Here is a 14,984-nt window from a genome sequence, read left to right on the forward strand (position 1 = left end):
TGGAAAGGTATACAAAAACAATCGAAAATAGTTAGAAGATCTAAAACTGAAATGGGTGTCGAATCATAACAAACCGTTTGGGGCGCTATTTACCCAAGGGTAAAATCGATAATTTAATAACATATTCATAATTTCAAACGAGCAAGTTACATTTTAAACCAAAAAGATTACTCAAAATACTATATGGCAGATTAGAATAGGTTGCTAGTCAGGTCACCCCATCGCAAAGTCGCCCCATACAAAGTCGCCCCTCACAACGTCGACTCATCGCAAAGTCTCCGACAATGGGGTGACTTTGCGTTGGGCGACTTTGTGAGGGGCGACTTTGTATGGGGCGACTTTGCGATGGGGTGACCTGACTAGCAACCTATTCTAATCTGCCATATAGTATTTTGAGTAATCTTTGTATTTGACTGGATCCCAAAACGGTGACAATTTGGGTGTAGACAGATTTTACCAAAACCCAATTGAAAAAAAAAACACTATTTAAATTTTCAGGTAATAAAAAGGTAAATGTGTTCTGATTTACCTATACTACATTAGGTTTTTCAACCTGTGCTTGCTGTTATTTTATTTTAAACATGGTTTTTAATTTACACATGTTTGCGATCACATACAAAAACCAATATACCCAACCCGAATAAATTCGTGACGTCATCGTGGTTAACCATCCCCACCCTACCAACTTGGTAGGGTCCATTGTTTGTAGAGTGGGTTGTCTGATTTCCCTTTAATTTTAATTTCCTTCAGATATGCAATATCTTTATCATCATGTTTTAATCAAAAGTGTTTTCGACATTACAACTCTCTTTAGTATTACAGTATAATTAATGATTAGGCTACATAATTATACAACATTCATTTATACACATACTGTTTATTTTCCATACGTAAGCCTATATATCTTTCTTTGATGTTTGAATCAAAATTGTTCCTAGCATTGCCACTTTCTGTTTATTATTAAAATCATTATAATATTCATCATATCAGATAACACACACTTTTTTTTAAATTCATCCAAAGGCAAATTACTGAAAAATGACAATGTTGTGGGTATCAGTGGCTGGATCTAAATGGAGATACAAAAAAAAAGGGAAAAGTTAAATCAAAACGATAAAGTAAAACAGCCAGAAAATTGCTTATCAATTTGTTTCTCTTATTATTGTTTCTTCCATTATATTATTTCGTATACATATATCTGTTTGGTATCATTTTTTTGTGAATTAAACAAAATCTAAATCATAAAATGAACACTGTAAGTGCAAGTAATAATATTATATCTATAATATTAACTTTGATACAATCCAGTACAAAATGAAGATGTTGTGAAATTGAGATCACAGAGACACCCAGAATAAGTAAGAACTCTACATCACAATTGTAATTTCCTTGTTGTCTACATAGTAGAAACACCACTTTTTCTCTCATTGTCAAATCTTGGAACTCGATATGTCCGTGTGGTGGTGAATGTAGCTTCATTGCTACTGGTTATCCACGTCATATGTTAGGCCCTACCAACGGGTCATCCTCATCAGCAGCCATAGTTCATTCAATCATGGAGGTATTTATACCTCCATTATTCAATCGTCTTTGACGACAGAAACTACCAGAGAAGGCTCAGTGCGATTCCTGCTTCTTGTCTTTCTGATATTTCTTTTCAGACTCTCTACATTTGATAGCATGACTCGAACACTAGCTGGTTGCCTTAACATCTCGTCCTTAACTATCTGGGCTGGAGTTGCTCTGGAAGTCTTTGCTCTCTCCATGATATCATGCCTTATTTTCTCTATCTTTACCTTCATGGTGTCAACCGCGTGGTTATGTTCGGATACATATTTCACTTCGGTCATGCCAATGTCCGTACGTAGCACACCACCACAAGCAAACTTCCTACGAGAAGAACACTCCCAAATCATTGAAGTTTTGTTCGACTTGCGTTTGGTGTAAAGATAACCGTTATAGCTTAATTTGCGACCTCCCTTGTTACTCTTAATAAACTCCATTTCGAAAAATGATTCGTGTTTAAAAAAACGTGGCCTTTTATAATCAAATCGATAATCAAAATTGCCACTCCTCAGCATTTATGATTCATAAACTGTACACAAAACAAAACATGATGGTTGAAAAGCCACCCAATAATGAACATTGTATGGCAAGGACAATGGCCCATTGTTGGGTGCCTTTAACCGTGGGTGCGTGGAGTATCGGATAAAAGCCACCATAATAGACTCTACCATTATCACAGTTGGGTGGAGGGCCGCGGAGTGGTGGAAAAACAAAGTTGCAATGGGCTTGTTTTTCTGTATTACTGTATTAGGTTTCATTTTTTACTCGGAACAATTTTTTGGTTCCAAATTTGAAAACAACATTTGTAAAATATGTCTAACTTAGACATATATCACATATTCATCATCTTGTATCTTAATCGTTTCAAATTAATTAATTACATTTCCGCTGTGCCTCTGATGTATACATATATTATAGTACGCTGTATTATCCTTAAGTTATAATTTACTACATAAAAACATTTTTGTAATGTTTTTGTAAATTTATATTTTAAGTTAAGGGTTCCACAGATTGCTTGTGGTTATCCTGTTTTTCACACTTTATTGTAGTGCCTACTTTATTTTCTTTTTTTTAAAATATATATTTTTATGAATTTTGTGTAAAAAATAAAGAATACTCAATTAAATCAAATCAAAAATCTAATTTTAATAATTGGCATATTTTTAGTACCAGTTTTAGATTAATTAGAGTTTGTTGGAAGGTGGAGATAAAGTTTTAGTGAATTTTTTTACCTTGAATGAATGAATGAATTTTATAGTAAGATTGTTTTATTTTAAAAGCATATTTAATATGTTTGTATAGCCAAAGGTAATTACATCTATTTTAAAAAGTTAACATAATCAGTTGAAGTATATTATAGTGTAATGGCTCATTTCACAAGACTGACTCTATTTTTTCATTTTATTCGGAAATTGACCATGAAGTTTAAATATCATTGTGACGTCAGTACTTCATTCGTAAGTTGTTAGGTGTGATAATTTTGGTATAAAGGTATTAAAAATAGAACAGAATCCACATGCAATTTTTAAAAGTAAAACCATCTTTTGATCTTTTGATATAAGCTTATTCTTATATTGCTTTGCGAATTTAAATTCCTGTTTTCTGTGTTGATGTTTTAAAAATACTGATAGGCCTATTTCGCTTAAAATCTATCTAAAAATTGTTTGGAGAAATAGCCTAGTTATTCAATAATAAGTACATTGACATTTGGCCCTAATACAAAACATAACTGTCGATTAACCTATGATAATTATCTCTTTGTATTTTCCGAAATTTTCAAGAAATGACATTATTAAACATAGCTTATGTCATTAGTCTTAATCATTCTGTTTCGGCATTTTGTGATAGGTAGGCCTACGTTCGGAAAATTCTTTGACAAATCCCCTGTACTACCTGCAACTTAACATCAATAGTAAGCGTGAGTAATATTGGAATATATTTCTCGTAAAAAAATAAATAAATTTGTCCTCAACAATGTTTGATTACAAACTTTACTTATGTTATATCTTCAATCCCCCTTTGTTTAATTTGTATTAATACTAATATTCAATAGGATTATATATATTATAGGATCCCGACCAAAAACCAATGTTGTCAAAATATGACAAGCTAAAAACACATATAGACCTACAACGTAAGAGAAAAAATTGAAAATGTCGAGTCCCTCTTTGAAAAATTACATTATTTTTGTACCCAGCAGTCTTTTGAAGGAATATATCTATTATTTTAATGTGTGGCCTACTTGAAGAATAAAGCACCGCTTAAAAAATCCCTTTAAAATTAGTTAGATAGTAACTTAAATAATAACAATATTATGAAAATACACTACAATACTACAAAAGTAGTACATATTGCTGCGTAGCAGCTTTTCACACTCGGCCAGCAAGTTTAGTTCATTGTTTGACTACAAAACATTGGCCTAAGACGACCTAGGCAATTTTTCGCTGTCTCTGCAGGGGAAATTATTTATTGCAGCAGGCGACGATTGTACCCTGCATCTAGTCTGGGACATTGTCATCAAAATGAGAAGCGTTCTAATATAGACATTGTAGGGCCATCGTAATCAAAACTACGTTATGCTATACACTGTTTGCACTTGCACTTTCTAGTGATATATCAAAATAATATAAACAACAACAAACGCACATATGCTGAGTTTTCAAATTTTGAATATTAATGAATAATTTAGTTGATGATGATTTGTAAACATAACGAGTTTACGTTCAATTTATCAAGGTATTTACATCTTTATACGTAATCCGCAATACATCAAAGAACGGCGAATCCCTAATTTGTCTGTGAACTGTGTCATCATAATAATTTATATGCACGAACCTAATATTTGCTGTATTTTTGTAATCCCAGAGCGCATGCACCGCTGAAATTCAGCATTTGATCTCTTGCCATTTAGCATGCATAAATAATGTCTTTATTGGTTACTTTAGAATAGTAGATTAAGGTAGTATATCACATGATCAGAACGTGTGGTGGCTATCATGAAAATACGGCTTCCTCCCGTACTCTCCACTACAGTAAATGGTTAGCCTAAATCAAATTTCAAAAAGTAGGCCATATAAAGCTGCATTGGGCAACCGCGGGATCTCGTGTACTCCACTCCAATCCACTCCTTCATCTCCATGTACGTCATGAGCACAATGCACCAACCAAAAGAAGAATCGCATCTGGACCGCGCGAATATAACAACACGCTTGTCGTCACACTCGAGGAAATGATATATTATAATTTAACACACACTTTTTAAACCGTTAACTACATTAACAATGTACTTTTTATTGCTTTTATGAAGCACATCTATAGCGACGACCCTACTCTACTTTTTAATAGCAAATTGATAGCATCCGGAACTGTATCCAGTTAATAATAATTCTTCTCTTATTTAATGTATATTGTTTACATCTTCACATCACATATACAGGATGGCCATCAAGTGAAATCAATATGTATGTCATTACACTAACTACTTACATAATAATTTACTTTAACCCCTCCGGACCAGCATATCGCTGACTTGATCACTGTCTGAAGACTTACAAGTTAACGACATCCAAGAAAATAAAATTCTCTTACAATAATAATGGATTACAGTGCTCCAGGCAGAGCTGTAAAACAAAATGATTTCACAAGAGTAATATTATTAAATACCCATCGGAATAATGTGTGCCATAGGTCTTCAATAATACAGTAAATGCATATATCATCAATCTTTTATATTCTACCGATCGATCAATTTTTTTTATATTTCTCTATGAACCATAATACTTAACGTTCTCTAGTCTACACGTGACAAGCATATGCATATCAACGTTATTAACTATTTTATAGGCCTATAGTTAATTATACATATCGGAAACGTGTTATATAGTATACTATGTTTGAATAATATGTCTATATCGTCGCTATTCTATCAAATGCTCGTATTTCCACAAAACATAATTTTACAGCGCACAAAATCACTTTGTCTTGGATATTGTTTTTGTAGTTTGCGCTAATAATTAGTAATGATTTTTTTTAATAACACATTTTAATTATAAAATAACGCAATTTTTAATATAATAATAACAAAAAATGAATATTATAAATTAAATATTTTGAATTATTTCACATTAAAAAAATTGTAACATGAACACCTCTGTACACCATTCAGAATACAGGCCTCGGTACGGTAGCCACCAAAAACATGTTTTCTAACAAAAACTGTCTGATTTCTGGTTGGTTGTTGCTATAATTTGCACGGTAACTCCGATAACATATTTGTATAAAATTCAATAGACAAACATAGAAAAACAGTTTATCTTCAATTAAGAGCAGGGAAATTATTACGCATTTATTTTGAAATAAACAAAAGAATCACACAAAAAATCCGAAGCGGGAAAGGATTTAACGTTTGATATTTGTTTTCTTCATATTAAGGGGCTGTAAAGAATACTCGATTCTTGTTACTAACATTTCTGCTCAGTATCATCGACATATTTGGTAATACAGCATCTCATTTGTATCACATGTGAAACACGTGTGTGATCTTGTATTACCAAACATTCCTATGATACTAGAGAAATATATATATATATAGTTGAGAGTAGATGTTGTGGTATAGATAAGAACCAGTAAAAGAGGGATCTTTACTGGTTTATGAATCTAAAACATGGGACCTTTACTGGTTTATGAATCTAAAACATGCGACCATTACTGGTTTATGAATAATAATAAAACATCTGAAACTTGGGACCTTTACTGGTTTATGAATCTAAAACATGGGACCTTTACTGGTTTATGAATCTAAAACATGCGACCTTTACTGGTTTATGAATTTGAAACTTGGGATCTTTACTGGTTTATGAATCTAGTTATTGTTTTATGAAATACTGGAATAAATAAAATATAAATATAAAAAAAAGAAAATAAAACCTTGGATCTTCACTGGTTTATGAATTAAAAATTAGGAACAAAAGTTGAAAAACCAACATCACCAAAGTTAGACGATAAATGAAATATGGAATTTATCAGTCGCCGTTAAAATAGTGGCATTTTATTTTGCCTATTCCCTGAAGAAAAATGTGTAAATTACTGTTCATCATTAATATAGATAATAGTGATGATAAGTAATCGAGCAGAAGCACAGTCACGCAATGGTAATGGGTCAGAATATTGTATAATAAACGAAATATATAATAGATAGGTTGATCAATGTTACATAACAAGGTGATGATTGATAGGGATTGGGATTATGTTTATCCTTTAACCGATTCATGGGTCACGCCCGTTGGCATTTGCATCTGTTAAAGGCAAAAAAGACTGAAGCGATTGCAATTTATACAAAAACAATGAACCATTTTCAGAATCTTTAAATTGAAGAAAAGAAAAGAAAGCACAAAGTATGACTATAAATATAATTATTAGAACAAAAAAGAACATAGAGAATAAAGAAAAAGTATGAAGAATAGAAAATGTAATATAAGAAATTAGTGAAAAAAGTAAAAGGAAAATCAAATCAAAATGAATTTAAAAAAAAAGGAAAAGAAAAATAACAAGAAATGAAAATGTAAATGAAAGAGCTAAAAGAACAAAAGAAACAAGGAAGAAAAGAAAAACAAACTTTCATCTGTTTTTAGTTGTTTCATTTTCTAGTAATTTTTAACATTTAAAAATCGTTTAGTTATTTTTATTGGCCCACCTAGATAATGTGTCAACAGGATTGTACCTTAAATGATGGAGTAATTTCCGAATTCCAGAAGTGAACAATGCCGATTTCCAGAAGTTAGCACAATACCAAAAAGTAAGTTTACTTTTTACAAAAATCCGTTCGCATATATAGCTCCATTTCTATCTATCCTTCTACTACAGCAGTTTTATGAAGAAAGAAACAATTCAAAGATCGGACAATAAAGCAGAAAAGGAACGAACGTTTTGTTTATTCCTATATTGTCCAAAATGTTTTTTTACTGGAAGAAGATTTCATCTTGATTACTTTCAATACTGTCAAAGTTAATTGAATACGACATCTAATATTAATTGTAACCATATTAAATGGAATGTTTATCTATTACTTCCTCGGGAAGCAATACAACTTATTAAATATCCGATTGGTATATCCGGAAAAGTTTATCACAGTAATGGTTTTTACCTTCACACGTGTATTTTACATTTATTGCTATTATTTCTAATAGCTTTAATGCTCAGTTTACTGTTATGCTATGTTTTGTTTGTATTGACCATTTGTATTTAAAAAAATGTTATCGTGAATTTACGACTGTTTCATAATCTTTTCTATACTTTGTGTACTTTAATATTACTTTATTACAAGGATACAATTGTGTTTATAAAATGGATAATGTGTAACCAGAATCTTTCGACAAACTTTATTACTATAGTAAAAAAAGGTAACTTTAGTAAAATACCGAATTGGAAAAATAGGACTGAATACAATAGATATTTAATGAAAGAAACAACGTTGATAGTGAAATAATAATAAACAAAAAACCCGAAAAATAAAGAAAAAAGAAACTACTTATTAGAAAAAGAATTGAATATGAAGGAAAAACAGGATAAAAAAGAAAAAAAAAGAAAAAAAATAATGATCATAAGGGGAAAAAAAGAAAATAATGGGAAAAGAGACTAGGGCTAATAAAAAGAATTCCACATGAAGAAACAAATAAACAAAGGTGAGAAAAAGAAGAAAAATAAACAAAAGAAAAGAAAACTAAGAAATATAATAAAAAAATAAGAAAGGAAAGGAAATAAGAAAAAAATAAAATTATTATACGGGCGAAATGAATATAAAAAGTAATGTACATGAGGTACCGAAAACTTTATATCAACATAAGAAAATGTAAAAAAAGAAAAGGTAAAGAAGAAAAGTAAAAAAAAAAAAAAGAAGCAAAATAAGAAGAAGAAGAAAGGTGAAAATAAAAATTAAAAAAATTAAAGGAAAGGAAATAAGTTTTAGGTGACCCGGTGATGAAATACTAAGATTCGATATCAATACAGACACGAACAGCATCAGAAATGGAAAGTTGGATGATAGAAATTACTTTATTATTTCTAGGATTATTCATTTTTAAATGTTGAATTTAATCATTATTCTGACCATGCAGCACTTGTGTTTGACCAACGTTAAATTATTCGTTTGAGGCTCATAATACGTTAGTGATCATTGATCTAGAGTATACTTATTTTTACAGAACTTGTCATCACACGCTGTCATTATCAAAACACAACACGAATTATCGGGCAATTTACAGATCGTTAACTCTCGTATTACGTCACTTTAATCGATTTCAGAACACATGACCCGTTGCTAATGTCAATTATAGTAGGGCATTGGCTACTTAACGCTTTCAAACGTTGAGAGCAGTACTGCATAATAATCAACGAATTTAGCAGACGATACTAATAGACATGAACCATAGTCTGTCTGTAATTATAACATTATTTGAAAAAAAGGTATTGAAGCCAGTTTTATTGGCACAGGCAACATTTCTGTTCACCGTAACTTTTCAAATTACTTATGTGATGGCGCTAGTTACACTCCGTTATGCGTGAGTAATTAATGAATGACGTAATGAATAAGCGGGTAGAAATAAATAGGTCTGAGGCAGATACTAGATGCAGGGGGTGCTGCCGTAAAATTCAATAGTGCTTAACTTCGGTGATCAGACGGTAGCCGAAGCCGATGTTTCAACGTGTCAAGGCGATTCATAATATTAATTAGTTGCTTGTTTAGAAATTTTAAAACATTTCTAATATATACATACTTTCATCCCAAATTAATAGCTATACATTGATTGCCCTTGAACGAATCGAATACTCGATGAGACGAAATGTTAACAAAATTACACTGGGTGTCAATTTTTAACCAATTTAAAAATGTGATTACCAATGACATTTGAATTGTACATGCTGTGAGTTGATCAACCTTACGTAGTCCATTTTACTGTCGCCTTCTAGCCTTTTATTACAATTAAATCTACTTTAAATCAACTGTTCTCTTGCTTGTTCAACAACATTCTTCATTAGACACACAGTTTGGTTTGGACAAGTCGTTTTGTTAATGATATTACAAAAGTTTTTGTTGTGTAACTGTACTGTTAATAAGTTTTTGTTGTATGTACTGTTAATATGTCCACATGCCTAATAAGTAAGTCCCAAGTTTGCACACTATATATCAACAATATAAATAAGAAAATCTGATTGGACAAAATCGTTGATATGATATCAAAATATTTTAGAGGATTTCTTTCTAAAGCTATAGCTATGTATTTACAAAAACAATGCATATTTGTTTACCTGTTGACATTGTAAAATAAAATGCATTCGTAAAGGGTTACTGTAGTTGCTACCAGCATGTTGTGAATGCAACATGCTAATAATAGGCCTACAGTGTAAAAGTAAACGGTACAAAAAGATATCTGGATATTATCATATTGGATAGTTATAACAATAGTATTGTCTATGTTACAGACATTGCCAAAACATAGTTGGCCCTATGGTAGTTAAAGTAGAAAAGTAGGCCTAATCCTGTATAACTAGGCTGAGTTGCGCACGGATATTGGAAAAGTTACTACATTTTAACAAAACGCAGTCGCATGCGCACATTTTAGTTAGTGTTGACCGACCGACTACCGACCGACCGACCGACCAACCAAGCAACCGACCGACATAGTGAGCTATAGAGTCGCGTTTGCACGCGACTGAAAACGTGGAAGGATACCTTCCAAGTTGTTGTCACGGGCTTGTTTAACTTTACAGGACAGCTACAGGAATTTCAGATAGAACATTTGGTTGAATATAATCTACAAAAATTTAAATTGTGTAAAAAAACCCCAATAAGTCTTTTAAAATTTGGCAAAACTAGATAGTTCAATTTAATGTTACCATAACTGGTGACTCCCCAGAAATGAAAATGTTCAAAAAAGTTGGTGGGTAGGCCTATATAATTTATTCTGAAAAAAACCCAAATAAATAGCACACTGGATGAATGATAACTGATGAATCTCCTTCTAAATAGCCTACGTCATCGTACAACCTAAGTGATAATTTTACACAAAAAAGGTGTTCGGGTTGCCATATTCCGTTTCTGTATAATTTAATTACTTCATCAACATTCGTACGATATGAATTAATTTGCAACAATTATTAGAGCCTATTCACAAAACATATTGAATGATTAACATTCCAGATTATGAGAAGATAACTTTACCAGGGAGCTTAATTATTTCTAATCAAAGGAGACACTGATGTGAAACAATCAAGGGTGTGAAAATATATTTTTAATATTGAGAACAACAGCTATTTATGAAACATGTTAAAGGAATACCAGTTGTTTTACCATTATGTAATAACGCGAGCAGGCCAAGCGAGATAATCAGCCCCAATGCAACTACCCAGCGTTGGAGGGCCCCTTAGTGGTGCTAACCCAGAGGCATTTGACCCATGCTTTACGCCACTGGCTAAGCCAGTGGATATAGCCAACATGTGCGTTCTTAGGCTTACATAACATTCCACCGGTTTAGTATTAGGCCCTAATCATATCTAACTAGTTTATTGGCACTAGTCAATGTAAATATGCCCTACAAACAACAGAAAGTCACTTACCTGAAGTAAAAATCCATTCAAAGACATAAACACTCTTAATAAGCTACAGGTACTGTTGTATCAACTCATCACCTGTTGTACATATTATTCAAATTACAATAATAACCTTTGACCGATTTGCAAGGTAATCACAATAAGAATACGGTGGTTCTATTGTTATTGTCGCTGTGAACATTACATCACCTGGACGACACGAGAGAAAGTAGGTGACCGGAAGCCGATTCAGTATTAGTGGTGGGGGCAGGGGGATTCGAATCAAGTATATAAGAAAAAAAAACACAGTTCGTATTCACGCGTGTTTGATTACGGTTAGGTGTTCTGGGGCTTAACCATACATTTCCGGTTCACCAAATTCAAATTACATAGCTATGAACGGACATGTTCAACATAATGAATTGCCATTATAAATTACAATATCCAATATTATTATTCTCAAGGGGGAATCTAACGAAAACGTATTAATCTTCCGAACGTATGGGTCTGATGAAATGACCGACAGTTCAAAATGGGTCTTATAACATTCGACAATTAGAACAATTCCACACTGCAGTCTTCTCCACGCAACTTAAGCTTAGTTCCCACTAGAACGCAACGCAAGGACGTAAGCCGTAACGCAAGCGAATTGACCAATCACAAGGAACGGTTCGAATAATCCATCGCTTGGATTGATCAATTCGCTTGCGTTGCGGCTACGTCCTTGCGTTGCGTTCTAGTGGGAACCAAGCTTTAAGTACCTTTCCAATGTAATCAAATAATAACTATTTATGTATTTATGTATTTCGATCCGTCTGAATGGCAGTAATATAACATAGGCCTACTGTCTCTTTTGGCATCATGTTGAAGTTGCATATTTAGGGATATATAATGTTCAGCCACGGCACTAATCCCTTCTCTGTTTCTATACTAATGCTTGGTTCCCACTAGACGCAACGCAAGGACGTAATCATCCGAACTGTCGCTTGTGACTGGTCAACTCGCTTGCGTCGCGTTGTATCTAAAGCGTGGTTCCCACTAGCGACGCAACACAAAGACGTGACGCAACGTAAGGTAGTTGACCAATCACAAGCGATGAATTATTCGAACTGTCGCTTGTCATTGGTTAACACGTCCTTGCGTTACGTCCTAGTGGAAACCAAACTTACGTCCTTGTGTTGCGTCTCTAATGGGAAACAGGATTAACTTGTGTCTGTATACGGATCGCTGTCGAACAACTGAGTATGTTTAGGCAACCATAACCCTGGTGTACGTACGAAAAGGGCAATTGGTACGAAAAAAATTTTTGCATTCTTATGAATTTGCTTAAACAATGTACCCCAAAGAAAAGTATGTCATTGGATAACAAAATACCTTCCACGGACTATGCAGTGTACAATCGTCGCCTGCAATAATTGATTTCACCCGCAGAGAGCGAACGCCGTAAACTTAGCTTAGGTCTTCCTAGGCCAATGTTGTGAAGATAAACAACGAACTTTCGGATCTGACAAGCAATGAAGCATGACGGTAGGTCAAGTTGCTGTCCAGAATGTTAATAGTGCAGGAAAAAAAATCCATACTTAAAGTTGAATGTATTTATAATATTTAATTTGGTTTACGTTTTGGTACATATCGACATAATAAAAAAAATGACATTAGCTTTCATTGTACATAATAGTAAATCAATAATATAGGCCTTCTATATTATCAGGTCATCCAGGAATAATATAAAACCACTTTTAGTGGACATTATGGATCATGTCAACGTTATTTTACTGCAGTTACTGCAGTATCTGCATTTTAGTTATTTTCAATGTACACGTTTAGTAGGCAGCAATAAACAATGTGTACAGTATCATGATTACCCACAAAAGCTTTGCTAAATAATTGCATAATTGTTGTACATAACGACCAATCGTTCTTAAACCATTATTCACATTGGTTAATATTTTTTGATAATGGTTTAGGCCTAACTATAAAAAGATACAAGGGGGAGGGGGGGGAGGGGGGAGGGGGGGGGGGAGGGGGTGGTGAGACGACATGAAGACGATGGATGACGGACGGAATATCGGAAAAGATGCATATCGATAGTATTGGGGATCAAAAGAGGACGAAAAAACACCACACATACAATTATCATTTGAGACATTTCTCTTGACAATACTATGTTTTCACACCAAGGATAACTCTATTTAGGGGACACTCCTATTAAAGGGACACTTTTTTGGGTCCCGAATGTGTCCCCTTAATAATGGTTCTATAATGTACAAATATACACATACGACCTGAATGAATGAATTAATTAATAGTTTATCATATCATTATCAAATAAATCTATGGTACAATGCTGAACCAAACATACATGGGGCTTTAAACGGGTATTTAATAATAAGATATATATTACATAACATATTTCAACGTTTTAATATACAACAGAAATATTAAACAGACATGATAATGGTAGAAGCATATCATACAGTAGATTCCGGGTTCGAATCTCGATTGGGTTTTTCTCATTCTCCCAGATTTCCTCGTCAAATAATTTCCAATATATCAGTGACCGATTTCAAGTTTCATTATACCTGTTCATTTATAAAATATAAGATATACCATAGATATATACATATATACTCTAGACCTATGCTAGGGACCTTTTGGATCACCAACATCAAACAATGTGTCAATCTTTTGCCATTATTCTAACCCTTTTTCTAGCTTTCCCATAGCGTATGATATATATACATATATCAACACATGATAATACAATACGAATATTTGATTTGAAAATCTGTTCTTTAACGTTCAATATTAAGGATTTCATGCAAAACCTGCGAGATAAAATTTAACAATGTGATTGCATTGCATCATAAATATTCATAAAGCAATAAATAATATCGTTAATATGACTTATGAATATTTATGAGGTAGTGTGATGTCGCTGATAAAACGGCAATTTGCATAAGCTTCTGACGCAATTGGAGCATGATCAAAATGATTTAAAAAAATGAATTTCATACCGGATACTGTAATTATTATTAATTATAACATTAGAACGAGCTTTTGATTTGTTGTCATCTCATATTTTAGTTTGTGGATCAAAGTTTTTTAATACTGTATGTAATATTTTCAAGAAATGAAATTGAAATGAAAATTAATCATTTTGAAAGAAAAATAAAAATTAATATAAAAGTAAACTTTTTGTTTTCATCAAACGTCTATATTATAATAAAACTATCCCAAAATGTGTCTATCTGACATGACCAAAATGCCGTTTGAGAGGGGCACCTTCCAATGCCGTTTGAAAGGGGTACCTTCCAATGCCGTTTGAGAGAGGGGTACCTCCACTCCCCTTTAGCTATCTGGCTTTGAGAGGGGTACCCCCAATCCCCTTTAGCTATCTGGCTTTGAGAGGGGTACCTCCACTCCCCTTTAGCTATTTGGCTTTGAGAGGGGTACCCCCCACTCCCATTTAGCTATTTGGCTTTGAGAGGGATACCCCCCACTCCCCTTCAACTATTTGGCTTTGAGAGGGGTACCCCCACCCCCATTTAGCTATCTGGCTTTAAGAGGGGTACCCCCGCTTCCCTTTAGCTATCTGGCTTTGAGAGGGGTACCCCAACTCCCCTTTAGCTATCTGGCTTTGAGAGGGGTACCCCCCACCCCCCACTCCCCTTTGGATATCTGACTTTGAGAGGGGTACCCCCCACTCCTCTTTAGCTATCTGGCTTTGAGAGGGGTACCCCCACTCCCCTTTAGCTATTTGGCTTTGAGAAGGGCACCTTCCACTCCCCTTTAGCTATTTGGCTTTGAGAGGGGTACCCCCACTCCCCTTT

The sequence above is a fragment of the Antedon bifida genome, chromosome 11 (genome assembly GCF_963402885.1).
Source record: "Antedon bifida chromosome 11, ecAntBifi1.1, whole genome shotgun sequence".
Taxonomy (NCBI): domain Eukaryota; kingdom Metazoa; phylum Echinodermata; class Crinoidea; order Comatulida; family Antedonidae; genus Antedon; species Antedon bifida.